The sequence below is a fragment of the Megalops cyprinoides genome, chromosome 5 (genome assembly GCF_013368585.1).
Source record: "Megalops cyprinoides isolate fMegCyp1 chromosome 5, fMegCyp1.pri, whole genome shotgun sequence".
Classification (NCBI taxonomy): domain Eukaryota; kingdom Metazoa; phylum Chordata; class Actinopteri; order Elopiformes; family Megalopidae; genus Megalops; species Megalops cyprinoides.
The window spans coordinates 12,090,611-12,104,080 of record NC_050587.1 but is presented as its reverse complement, the minus strand read 5'-3'; positions in this window follow the sequence as shown (position 1 = coordinate 12,104,080).

The window sequence follows — 13,470 nt, the reverse complement described above, 5'->3', positions numbered from 1 at the left end:
TTCATGGTGATTGAGGTATCTTCCAGAAACGCTACATATCAAGCTTCAGCAACATGTAAATGATTAATTATTTACATGTCAGCCGTTACATGCATTTCAAATTATTCGCCCTAAAGAAAACATATAACATTAGTTATATATCAGTTGTCATATATCAGTTATTGTTAATAGTTCATTTTAATGAGATTTTATGTAAAGCATTTTATGTAGTTACATCCCACTAAAGGTTAGAATTGTTGACGAAAATCAAATGTTAGAGAATTAAGAACACAAAATCTCTATAGCTATGGATTTTAAATTGGAATGTACACAGCAAAACACTTTGTGGGTGTGTGTGTGAGAAAGAGAACGCAAGAGAGTTTATGTTGCATCTAATCCTGGAAGGGCAAATGTGAATGAGAGGAGGTGTATATTATGAGTGCAAGTTGGCTTCCAGGATATTTGGAGGGTTGATTAAACCTCAGCCTACTCTTTATTCTAATGACTAATGACTTTATTCTAACACCCACCAACACCCTACTCAAAAGATAAAAGCAATGTCATTGTTTGCATCATCAATTGCAAACTGAAAGTTCACTTGAGGCTTCACTTTTAAGCCTGGCTAACCCCCCCCCCCCCCCCCCCCCCCTTCTCAACACAGGCTTTAAGAATAAAATTGTTTTGGTGTTTTCCCACCTCCCATACTTCGCTGAAAGATAATCACAGACAGATGTTTCAAACAGATGTCATGGACAGATGAATACTTTAAACTGGGGGGGGTATCAGCAGGATATATACATATCTGTATGTTTACCTACATGTATGTCCACAAAACTATATCAATAACAACCCATGAAGTACAATAGCCTGAAAAAAACGACTGTACATCATCTCTTGCCAGTAAACTGTTACCTTTGGATCCATGGCTACATTTCAATTGTTGTTATGGTTCTTACTGAAGAAAAAAGAAAAAAAAAAGCTTTTCCAAACAGATGTCACATGTGAAAAACATCACCTGTCTATAGCCAAAATGTAAAGTGACAATTTACTGTGAGGATCCTTGATATGCCTAATCAATATGTCAAGTCTGTTTAGCCTAAGACAACTCCCTGTGCATAGTTGACCTTTTCCTTAGCGATACATACTGTATAAGTATTCATCTTCACAAACTCCCTGAAGCTCTTCTAGATTTCAGCTTTGAATGATTCCATTTTCAAAGTTTTAGTGGCTTATTTTTCTTTCATATCTCTGTCACCTTTGCTGACTGTTATATTTAGCAAGGTCATGTCATTGAGGGCTACATAAATGTTTCCAATAAAATAAGCAAACAAAGTACAAACACAGAAGTAACAAGTACCTTTTTCGGTAGTACGTGGCCTTTAAAATTATACTATCAAGAACTAAACTGAGAATTCTTTTACAGGCTAAATGGATCATGATCTCTCAGAGAGTGAAAAAACTCACAAATAACTGTGAAATTTCTGGCCTGCCTTTGCACCTCTATGAAAATCCAGATGCCTATACAGAGGAGCTTAATGGCCTCAGTCTGGGAGATCAAAAAGACTGACACTGGATCAGTCTGTGAATGTAGGGAAACAGGTTAAGTGACATGGAGGCTGCAGAAGGTCTTGACAGTCATCAATCAACTGTTTTTTTTTCGCTTTGTCTCACATGCGCGCACACACACACACACACACACACACACACACACACACACAGACACACACAAGCTGTAGTTTGTATCACAAAGAGTGCAGACGTTCAGTGACGTTATTATGAGATGGAAAATAGTAAACAAAAAAAAAAAAAACATAAACTGGTTTTCCAGGTCTTAGATCTGAAGCATTACTTCATTTTTGCAACTCTGTGGTCTGTGGTACTTTTCAGTGGGAAATACTTCATTTGGCATGGAATTTCCTTATGACCCACTTATGAAGCTGCATGCACTCTGTTTTGACTGGAAAATGCTGTCATATACATGACCACTATCTCAGTCTATGCACAGGTATCTATATAGTATATTTCACAACTCAGTAATGAAAGGTACTTATAAGTGCAGGACTTTTAAGGTGTTTAAAGGTTATAGGAAATTTGCATGGTATGCTTTTTCATTATCATGACTTATTTTTTAATCACAATCTGCTGATTTCTTCTAATATTTTTATCTGAGGTACTATGATTAGTTGCTGCAGTCATCCCTATATGTTTTCATTTTTTATTTTGAAAAAAAAAACAGGCATATCTACCATAAACATGCAACATATTCATCTGTCTGTAGAATTGTCAAGTACATGCTTCAATAGATCTAAAGGCAAAGGCTGGTTACATAGCACTAAAAGCCTGCAAAAGCAAAGCCTTTAAATTATATGTATTGTCCATCAAGACTACGGTGAATGTGACACCATTTAGTTTCTCTAAAGGGGTGGCACCTAGACTTGTCACCATGATATGACATCCACTGATTTGATTGTTTGGAGGATGATGTTTGGCATCAGCACCCAAGTCGCCAGGGAGATCCTCTGTCACTTGAGAGAATGATTGGGCTGATGGCTGCCACTGCATTACCATACAGGAAGGCTTCATTTTCAGATGAAAATGACTCTTGTGCACCATAGAGGCAGACTGGAGTGCACAGTAGAGTTCAGTACAGCAGGCCCATGGTTGATCTGTGAACCGTCCTTACAACATTATGTATTTGCACAGCCTGGTACAAATTGCATACCTAACCTTTTTGCATATTATTCATTTTTTCCTGCTTGATGTTTACAGAAGCCATTCAGGTTTGGTAACTTGCTCAAGGGTACAACAGCAGGTTTCAACCTTCAACCTACTGGCCATGAGCACAGTTTGCTTATTTACACTGAACTGCTTCCTCTTTGATGCATTCTGTATTCTTTCCCTCTGTTTTCTGCATTGGCCCTCAGTATGCATTCAGTGTAGTAAGTAGTTTTAAACACATGGCAATAGAGAGAGCTGTTGACACTCCTGGTTAAGCAGAGTTTTATGTAGACACAATTGAACCCAAATGGTAAAATCACAGGAACTGTTCAGTCCCAGTGCAGGAGCCATTTAACCCTGCCTGATGGAAACAAAGCTTTTCCACTTCATGCAAGGGGGAAACTACTACTGGAACTACTGTACTTCTGCGATCTCTACTGTATGACCTGTCACGTTTCACTTGCTGTATGTAAAATGAAAAGCACAAAATGTCATTCCCCCCAACCCCATTTCACCCCTTCACACAAGAGAGTGCAAAATATCACTGTGACTTTGCTGTCAGGAAACTAATTCTCAAAGCAAAGTTACACAGTGACAATCAACTAATCTACTTCATGTATTGTATATACTCTGCACTTGGATCAAGGGTTTTGGACATTGATCTTCAGAGATCAAATCAGGATCAGGTGTCAGGAACCAAAGAGATGTTTTTACTGTTTTGCCAAAAAACTTTATCTGTTTAATTAAGTGATAACAGTCTCCAGCCTGTAAGGCATGTTCATGCTGCTCAAATCCAAACACTAATGTGCTGCTTCTGGAATGCAAAAAAGGCTTTATAGTGTCATCTAGTGGTAGTTTTTTGTTGTTGTCATGAGCAGCAGACCGCCTTACAATGGAGGTTTCCTGGGAGTTTCAGTATAGGCCACTAAGAAACAGGCCTTATTTTGCTTTTCATTAATGTATTCATTAACTCATAAATTAATCACAATATGACTAATCAAATAATCAATCAACAGCTGTTAAAAATAAATAACATAGCTATCTCTGCAGCTGGACTATTTTATAATATGAGGGAATATGGTGGCCAGCAACAGTTTATTAAGAAAGAGTAGTGATTCCTACATAGATATCATAGAGCTCATTCCCATTTTCACCCCCATTTTATTAAATGGTTACTGTAAGTCCAACAGCATAAATTGTTCACATTGAGATATCAGCATGGCATTTGGTATTCACTTGCAAGTATGGCCTACACCGATCATTCATGACAGAGTGAAAAGCTGAAAGTTTTTGTTGCCATGGAAATGTCCACTGACTGAAAGTGCAATTAATCCATCACAGTCTCCTTTTAACAAATTACTAGAAATTAGCTCCAGGTATAATTACATTTGCACTTTACATGTCACAAGAGCAGTATTAATTCAATCTGGAAACATTTTGCTATATTGCTCAGTGTTAGCCTATGTGTTTTTACATTTTACTGTATTGGTAAAAAAAAGAAATCATATTGTGCCATTTGGTAAAAGATGGAAATCTTTTTGACACCTCCCAATCAGTTTCTTTAACGTCCCACTGTCAAAAGCTCCCTGTTATGTTTATGCAAATGATCTTTGACCTTCAACTGAGTTTTGGTTTTGATTTGTCTCTCTGATTACTTGTCAGGAATAGATCTTAAATGTCTGCTGGCCTACAGTCAGAGGGATGGTGTATATAACTATCTCCTTAATATTTATTCAACACAATTCTGGCTTTCTCAGGGAGATCTAATTTTCTCAGCAATCTGTGATGCTCACAGATATTTGTTTGATGTAGTTCAAATATGGTAGTCAGTTTGTCCCTGAATATGGTCTGCAGACTGCATTCTAAAGAGAATTGGCAGCAGCATGGTGGTGTCCGTGTCCTCATCGCTGGCCATGTTGTAGGTCAGGTCTGGTTACAGGTTCTGCCCGAAACCTCTTGGCCGGCAGAAAACCAAAATCTGACTGACCTGCGAAAAGCTGTGATATTCCCAGGAGCAGTCCTGTGAAAGCAAATGTGTGTGTGTGTGTGTGTGTGTGTGTGAGAGAGAGAGAGAGAGAGATAGATAGAGAGAGTGAGATTCTAATTTTAAACAGAATGTAGTTCACTAGACATAGTTCAGAATATGTTCTACTGTACTGTTATTAGTAATGTTTTTTGTATTGCCATTTGTTATTGTTATTATTATGACTGATTGATTGATTATTACACTATATGTACTTTGGCATATATGGCGTATAAGGCAATATGTATTTTAAAATATGTCATGCCAATAAAGCATTTGAATTGAATTGAAATTCAAATTCAGCTCAGTCTGCCAGGTCAAGTACCTTGTTCAGGTGCCCCACCTGAGAATCGGACCTTTGATCTTTGCCTTTTGTGCAGGTATAGCCCTGCACCAGCTTGTGGCTGTTAGTATAATATAATGGATTGATTGTGGATCCCTGGATGTCAACCTAAAGTGTATGTAGGCAGAATGCGACAGAATGAACGCATTGAAGCCTAGAACCACAGATATTCTGACAAGATGTCCAGCTTTTGCATTCCTTTCATCCTCTCTCTAGAAGTTGTGGACTAATAAAAGGAGATTCCAGTGCTGTGTACATTCCATTGATGATTATGGATGTTAAAGTTTATATCATGTCCCCTGAAGGCCATCAAGAGCTAGAAAATCAGTCTCAACCATGGCAGGGACAGAACTTTCAAAGTGCATGAAGCTGATTATCTGGTCAAAATATAGAAAATCTTTGATAGAACTCTAATGTGGCCTCTTTCATCATTATTGCTCAATGTTCCATTTACATTCCCATTTTCACACTGTCTTCCAGAGCAACTTCCAATCTGTAAGTACAAAGTGCATTTAACAAAACAGCATGAAATGTTGTACCAAACAAGGACTTACACATGACTGAACAAATACAATATTGTATGCAATGTGAAACAGAATATTACCATTATTATGAGTATGAAACTATAAAACTACAAAAATCAACAGGCAACAAGACTAAAATACATAAAAATTAGCACACTGGGGTAGGGGATGAAATGTTATATTTCAATTATATAATATTGAGTGGTTCTGTGACTCCATGGTTTTAACCCAATGCTGCTTAACTGGACAGCATTGTGGTGTAGTGGTATGGAGCAGTGCTTATAACCAAAAGGTTGCTGGTTTGGATCCCCACTAGGGCATTGCTGTTGTACCCTTGGGCAAGGTACTTAACCCACAATTGCTTCAGTAAATATCCAACTATATAAATGGATAAATTTGTAACCTGCTGTACATAAGTTGCTCTGGATAAGAACATCTGCAAAATAACAGTAATTAAAATTTTTTTTTCAAAATTTTGGATATGTCCCTCAGCCTTTGTAACTTTTAATTATTTATGAAGGGAGGCCCTCTACCTATAAACTCAACTAACCAGGACTGGTGATTCCTGGAGACTATTTACTAGGATAACAAAATACACACCTGAAGGCAGCAAAGGAGCATTCTTCCCTCACCCTCACCATTCAGGATAAACAAAATGTAAGTCGAGCTTCATCAGTACACCCAAACAACATATGTATTGGCTATAGGAGTGTAGGAAATATGCAAAAGATCGTTTTGAATTTTGGTGGAATTCTTGAAATGGTTTGCAAGGATTTGCAAAACTTCTTAACTGCTCCTGTTTGTATACATGTATAAGCTAGGCAAATATCTTTACTTTTAGAATGGTTTATGTTTGTTTCCCTGTATTTCTGTAAAGTGAATGGTGAAAGCGGTGTCTCTTACTGTGCTGCTGCTGAATGGCCCTTAACTGCTTACGCCCACCTGCTCTCTGATTTAGCACAGTAGTTAAATGCTTGTTGGCTATAGTCAACGCAGGCTGTAGAGCTGTCAGAGTCAAAATCCCACTGTGTTAACCACTAAACCACACATCTGACAAAAAAGTACCTAAAGTTAATCTAATGACTGTAGGTGGTTGAAAACAGCTTACTAGCTAAATCTGTTGATGTGTTCAGCTTAGAAAGAGCTCAAACATTCTGATGTGAGGAATTCTGACCTTCATCAACCAAGACATCTCCTTTCAGTCGATATTTATGTGCTCACCACAAATGGCTCAATGACATTGTACATAATGGTAATTGCTAAATGCTGATGGATGGATCATGTTGAATACTAAAATAAAACTGTTGTTTTAAGCAACAACCACAGAAAGTATCTAACATTTTGAACAAAATCGGACTGTCCTGTACTATCTTATCACTTCATGTCTTTTTCTGTGTTTTGGCTTTCATATCTATATTTTGTTTTAAACTATTTCAATGGTGTGGATCTATGTGTAAATGTTAGCCAGAGTCCCACAAATGTAACCATTAAATTATGTATAATGAAAACTATGTGAACATAGCTTTGGTCAGTTTCTAATGCTTTTTTGCCTAATTACACAACTCTGTTTTACACACAGCAGATTGCAGTGGAGGGCAGGTGCTAGTCTGCTGACATCATTAGAGCAACTCACCGACACCTGACAAAGTGCAAGGTGCATAAGAGTGGAGAGGCGTGGAAATGCTGGGTGATCCACCCACCCCTGTTCCTGGTGGTACGAAACCCATTTGTTCCACCACCATGGAATTCCAGTCATTGTTTGCAAGTGGCATGGCCAGTTTTCAAGCCTGTGTCTTAAGGTTCAGCCTGCAGTCATGAAGAACACCTTGTGGACTGAGCCACTTGGAACCCCTGCTGTGGCCAAGTTCAAACATTTTTAGATCCTCTATCGCTGACTAAAAGCAGCATCAATAATTGATTTCCTAGGTTTTGCTAAAGCACTTTGCATGGATTTACAAAAAAGGAAAAAGGAAAACATCCTTTCTTAGGCCGACTACACATATGATAATAGAGTTATCACGCATTCGTTTTTGAACTGATATTCACAGCAAAGGAGGTGAATTACCGAAGTTCAACTTCAGCGATGGTTATTTAGCATAAAGCCAAAGTGCGTATGGTTAGCTCTCGTGCCCCCATAACTACAGCAAGCAAAAAGTAAAAAGAAAACATAACTGTCTGGATTGTTAACATACTTATTTGAGTGGTGTTCCCATGGCAACATAAGTTTAGTGCTGTGAATTTAACAATGATTTATGGTGCCCTCTATCCATGTAGTCGTGTCATAATACTGGCATAAGTCCATGAGGGTAAGTTACAATCCTAAGTATCTTCTACGTACTAAGGCTGGGATCCATGTCTGCTTAAGGAGTGGGAAGCTGTGATTCTGTTACAGAGCCATGTGTAAAAATCCCTGATAAGCCTTGGGTGCTGTATTGCTCGGAATGGATTCAATAATACATTCATGCTAGGAAAGATAAACTCAATATTTACAACTTAATACAAATATAATTTAATGTAAATAACAGTTTAAACATGTTAAAATGACTCATTCATCTGCCTGTGTATAACATGGCTAATTATACCCAGGAATGCACAGATCTGATCTTTGAGGGATTGTTACAAAATGTCAGAGGGTGCTGTACTGGTGAGGTAAGAGTCACCATGTGTGTGCTCCATCGTCAAGTGTGAGAAATTTTCACAAGTGCTCCCTTTTGAAGAACTTTTAGAAGAGAACCACAAAAATCCCATCCAGGTGACACAATCTAGAAGGCTTCATAAATGACATTTTTCACTCTACAGTCCCGTGATTTCATGGCAGTACAATATAAGTGCTGCCATCTTTAATTTCCCACACTGTATGTTCTATTTTCAAATGAATCTGACATACTGTATGTTTTAAACAGATTTTTTTTTCACAGATAATGTTTTGTCCTGACCGATCACAGAACACAGTCTTACACAAACATAATCTACTGTTTATTGATTTGATATTTATGTAATCAATTTTATTAGGGCTCTTGGATGACAGTTTACTTTACTTATGTGCAATATACACAAATAGAAATTCATGTATACTCACTAACAGTCTATATTCATTTATCTGAGCATGTACATGTATGCATTTATTTATTAATTGATACTATAGAAACATTCATAGTCATAACTGAAACATATGACAAATGGGGATATTGTCATTATGCTATTATGTCTCTCTGAAGCTATGGAGAAAAACTCCTATATTCTACATATTGGGAGTGAAGCATCAGAATGCACTTTAACATACATTACATGGTTTTCCTAACACTCACAACATTGAAAGGCACACTTTGTTATTTCATCAGTCAGGGTGTCCTACTACAGTGATTTTATGAATGCATTTCATGGACGTAACTTCTAGGTGAGTCAAATTTTAAGGCATCAGTCCCTTCTCAACTCTGGATGTCCCCACAAACTGAGTCACATTTTAGAGTGTGTGCACTGCTGGGTGACTCACGTGTTTGGCAAACCACCAGGCGACGGCTGCAATTTCCACTGATGGTGAAATTACAGAGTAGTTCAAGTGCAATTAAATATGCCAGTCTGGGCCCATGTATTCTTAAAGAGAGAAAAAGTATTGTTTCTAATGGACTTGGAAGTGAGGAAAAAATAAATAAATAAAAGTTGCACATAGGCATGCATTCGTACAAATGTCACAAAAGCAATTGTTATATTTAAGACAGTGTGGTTTTAGTGGTTGCTAAAGTAGCTGTATGATGTTCATCAATGGCAGTAGGTGGTTTATCCCAAACATGGGCACAGATTGAACATATTTTCAGTCAATGTACTTTTGAGTCCTTCATTATCATGGATATTATAAAAGAATTGTCTGCCAATCAGAGAGAAACACACAACACCTTACCATTATATTTTCCCTGCATAGCAGTCAATATACTTTTGAGTCCTTTATTAGAATAAATACTGAATAAGAATTGTTTGCCAATCAGGGATATGGTGGTTAATATTGTATAGAATCTCCCTATTAGGTTTTTAGCTCTTTCTAGTTAGTCCATACCTTTTGTTACATTTTGTCTGTTCACTTACCTATTTGTTTTCCTAGCTAATATTTGAACTGTTTTGTCAGAAGTCATGCTGCTAGCCTAAGAACATGGTTAACATAGGTAAACAATACAACAATGATTCAGTAGATTATTTGAGAATGTATTATATTGTAGCATCCTTATCCAGCCTTTTACAAATGTGGTGCTTTGACTCTATGATATGATTCCCAGCTCAGATGGGTCAGGACCTGGTAATCATAATATTTCTCACTTTTAGTCCAGAGAATGGGCTTTAAGCCTTGAAACACATTCTCACCTAAATGATGCCCCTAGAGCTGTATTCATGAAGGAACGGCAAGACTCTTCAAAGAACAGGGACTAACTCCCAAACAAAAGACAAAGTCTGTCGTCATGTCTATGTCTTCATCATCAGTTACTCAAAGAAGCTTTATGAGTTCATTCCGGATCCAACTATAAGTATAGCTTATTCTCAACCTTAAATTGAGAATTTTTATGAAAGCATCGCCTGGGGCAAAACTCTCAGAAATCCTCACTTTTACACTAGAGAATGACTTTCACCCTTGAAATTCATTCTCACCTCAAAGTTGCAGCCAGGTCTGCATTCAAAAAGTGTGCTGTTTGGCATTTACCACGTCTCACAAACTTTCAGAAGAATTCAGCGGTCTGCCTCATGTCCTTGCTGTTAATGACTGCATGTACTGTTATGTTGCATTCCAAATCTGGATGCAGGCTATTCATTTGGCAGCTTTTCAGCCACAATGCTAAGCTGTGTCTGAGCAGCTGGGAGACGTAGCATGAGAACATAGAGATCCCTTTTACATTTCAGTTATTAGCACAAATGTCTCAGTGCCCCTTACTGTCCAATTCTACATGACAGTGACTGCTAACATTTTGAGATAAGCTTTTTGACAAGTAGCAAAAACAAAGATTTACAAAGAAAAAAATTACCAAATGACTGTAACAAGTTTATGAATATTTATTTGCGCAAAGGTAAAGACTGAATCTGTGAGAAATAGGTCTTCTGGCATTCTTGGCTTGAGCTGAAGTCCAGTTTTTCGGCAAAGCAGAAAGGTGAGACCCAGGAGGCTTCTGTGAGGTTCTCCTGGAGCAGATGTGGCCAGTCTTGGCTGCAGTATGATTATGACGCAATATCCTGTCCTGTCAAACTTCAGTTATTGAACTTTCATTACTTACATCATACTCAGAACAAGTGGTACTGTGTCAACAGAAGCATCTGATTTGAAAAAAGCTGTGGTGACTGTCAATTTGAGAGGTATAAGAACCTTTCAGCTATTATGGGTACCTTAAAGAGGGTATATTGTGTTTTTAATATGCACTCACTTAAATTTCACCCAAATGAGGACACACAAACTTCGAACACATGTAATGCTCACAATAACAGCAATATTCATTACATTACATTGCATTACATTACATTTAGCAGGCACTCTTATCCAGAGCGACTTCCAGCACAATAGAACATTAGTGTATCCATTCCAGTTAAAAGAGCAACAGTGTCAGACCAGTCTAACAACACTCACAGACCAGGGAATGTGAGCATAACACCATTCGAGCTCTACCACAGGTTAACTTGTGCAATCTGACTAAGCATCAGAAGCCAAGTATATCAGTCACTAATGTATCATAGTATAGAGTCAATAGAACATATTACATAATGCTATATGCACATTGAAGGGACTTCTTAATCTTATATATACTCAATATACTTATATATACTCAATAAACTCAATGGCATGACAACTGAGGAAGTTATAAATGGATTTTTCTCAACGCTCGCGACTTCTCCAGGGGCCTTTCAGAAATCTGACAGTGCCTTAGAGGAATGCTCAACCTTATCATGCCAAAGGTTACCTGCATGTTTTATCCTCGTCGGGGAGACCAGGACAAGATCGCATCGGAATACTCCTCTGTCAGCTCGCAAACTCATTTTTGTCACATGGTTTGTGTCAAACAACCTGTTCCCTAAATTCCAAGCCAGAGAGCTCAGACGTAATCACTCAAACTCACCACTAAAAAATGTGCACTAAAAAATGTCAGACAAACTAATTGATGCTTATCCACTTCTTATTGACAGGGTGACACTGTTGATCTTTCCAGGGAGGACAGCCTATCTATTCCACTGCCAACTCAAGCACATCATATAAAATCACTCCTTCACGGGATAATTCAAGGTTGTGTTTTCACCTCATGTGTAATACAGCTCAGTTTAATACAAACATATATGTGAGGTGTTCTGTTTTGTCACCACGGGGACAATGATAATAATTCAATCCATTATTGGTGCATGCTTTCATCTCTGCATTCATTGCTTGCCTCCATTGTGCAGTCTGTTTGTTGGACACACTCCATACCAAAAAATTCAATACAGATATGAGAGGAAAAAATAACAGGTGTGCGATCTCACCCAGAAAAAGGAATTGAGGAAAAATATACTGTACTTCATTAAATGCCTAAAAGGTGATAAAATTGTCCTGGTGGGAAAACAGGACGCACTTCAAGAACAAATCTTTTACATGTGCAATTAAACTGAGATCTTAATTATTCTTTAGTTCAGGATTAGTTGCGTAGTGGTAATACATGTTAAAACCAAGCCTGTGAACTATAGTTTTCGTTTTCTGTTAGTTTTTCAGCCAATGTAAGATTGGATTCACTTTCAGGTGGACTCACAAATAAACCAAATTCTCTGTGGTGATGAAAGCTCTGTGCAGACCACCCCGACAGATGTCAGCAATCGTGCTTCTGACGTTCAGAACAATTGAATTTTATACAACAGTCTAATTGGTAATGAAATGGAAGTGAGAGATGTAAAGGTACTGATCTGGGCAAGACTGTCATGTTGCCACAGAGCTTTGCTTGTAGTGATTGATGTCAACCTGACTGTGCCTCAGTGCCCCTGTGGGCTCACCTTGACATGGCAACATTCCAGCAGGCCAATGCAAGACTTGTACTCTTCATATAGCAGTGGCTTCCTTTTAAGAAGAGAATGCCACTGTTATGCCATGGATTCCATACACACCATATTGTGCACTTTCTATTGCCTACCTGATAATCACAAGCTTTGACATTCAGATGATAAAATCATTACTTCATCTTGGTCTTACTACCTCTCCATCAAATGAAGTGATCCAACGCTTATTCAGCTATCGAAATCACTCAAGTGCATCATGGTCAGTCATCAAACAATTTATCAAAATGGAAGCCAAAACAATTTCATCAAAATTATATATAGTCTTTTCTTTTAAAAATACACATTGAATTATACCAATAAAATTCATCTGATGGTCAATGAATTAATTTAGGGTGGGGCTTGAAAAGTATTATGCTCACACTACCTGGTGTGGGAGTGTTGTTAGTCTGGTCTGACACTGTTGCTAATTCAACTTGAATGGATACACTTATGTTATATTATGCTGGGAGTCACTCTGGATAAGAACATCTGCTAAATGCATGTAATGTAATGTTATGTCATTTCTCTGCCAAATGCCAGTGTATGTATCAAGAAAATGTATATCATGCAAAAAAGTTTTACCAACTGCATTTTCAAGTATTTTTAGTTGTAGGTAAGAGTAGATGGGAAGTACAGACATTTCACATTCAGAAATAAACATTTAATATACACCACGGTCAAGCAATTACTTATTTCCATGAACGAGCATGTGTCTTATATTTTGAAGCAGTTGTTTTAGCAAGCCAGTGTTTGGAGAATGGAGAGTGACCATTTTCTACTTCTTATGGTGTTGCAGTTTGAAAAGGTATGGTATATGTAATACAAATCAAATATAAAAAGGACAGGACATTCATGAA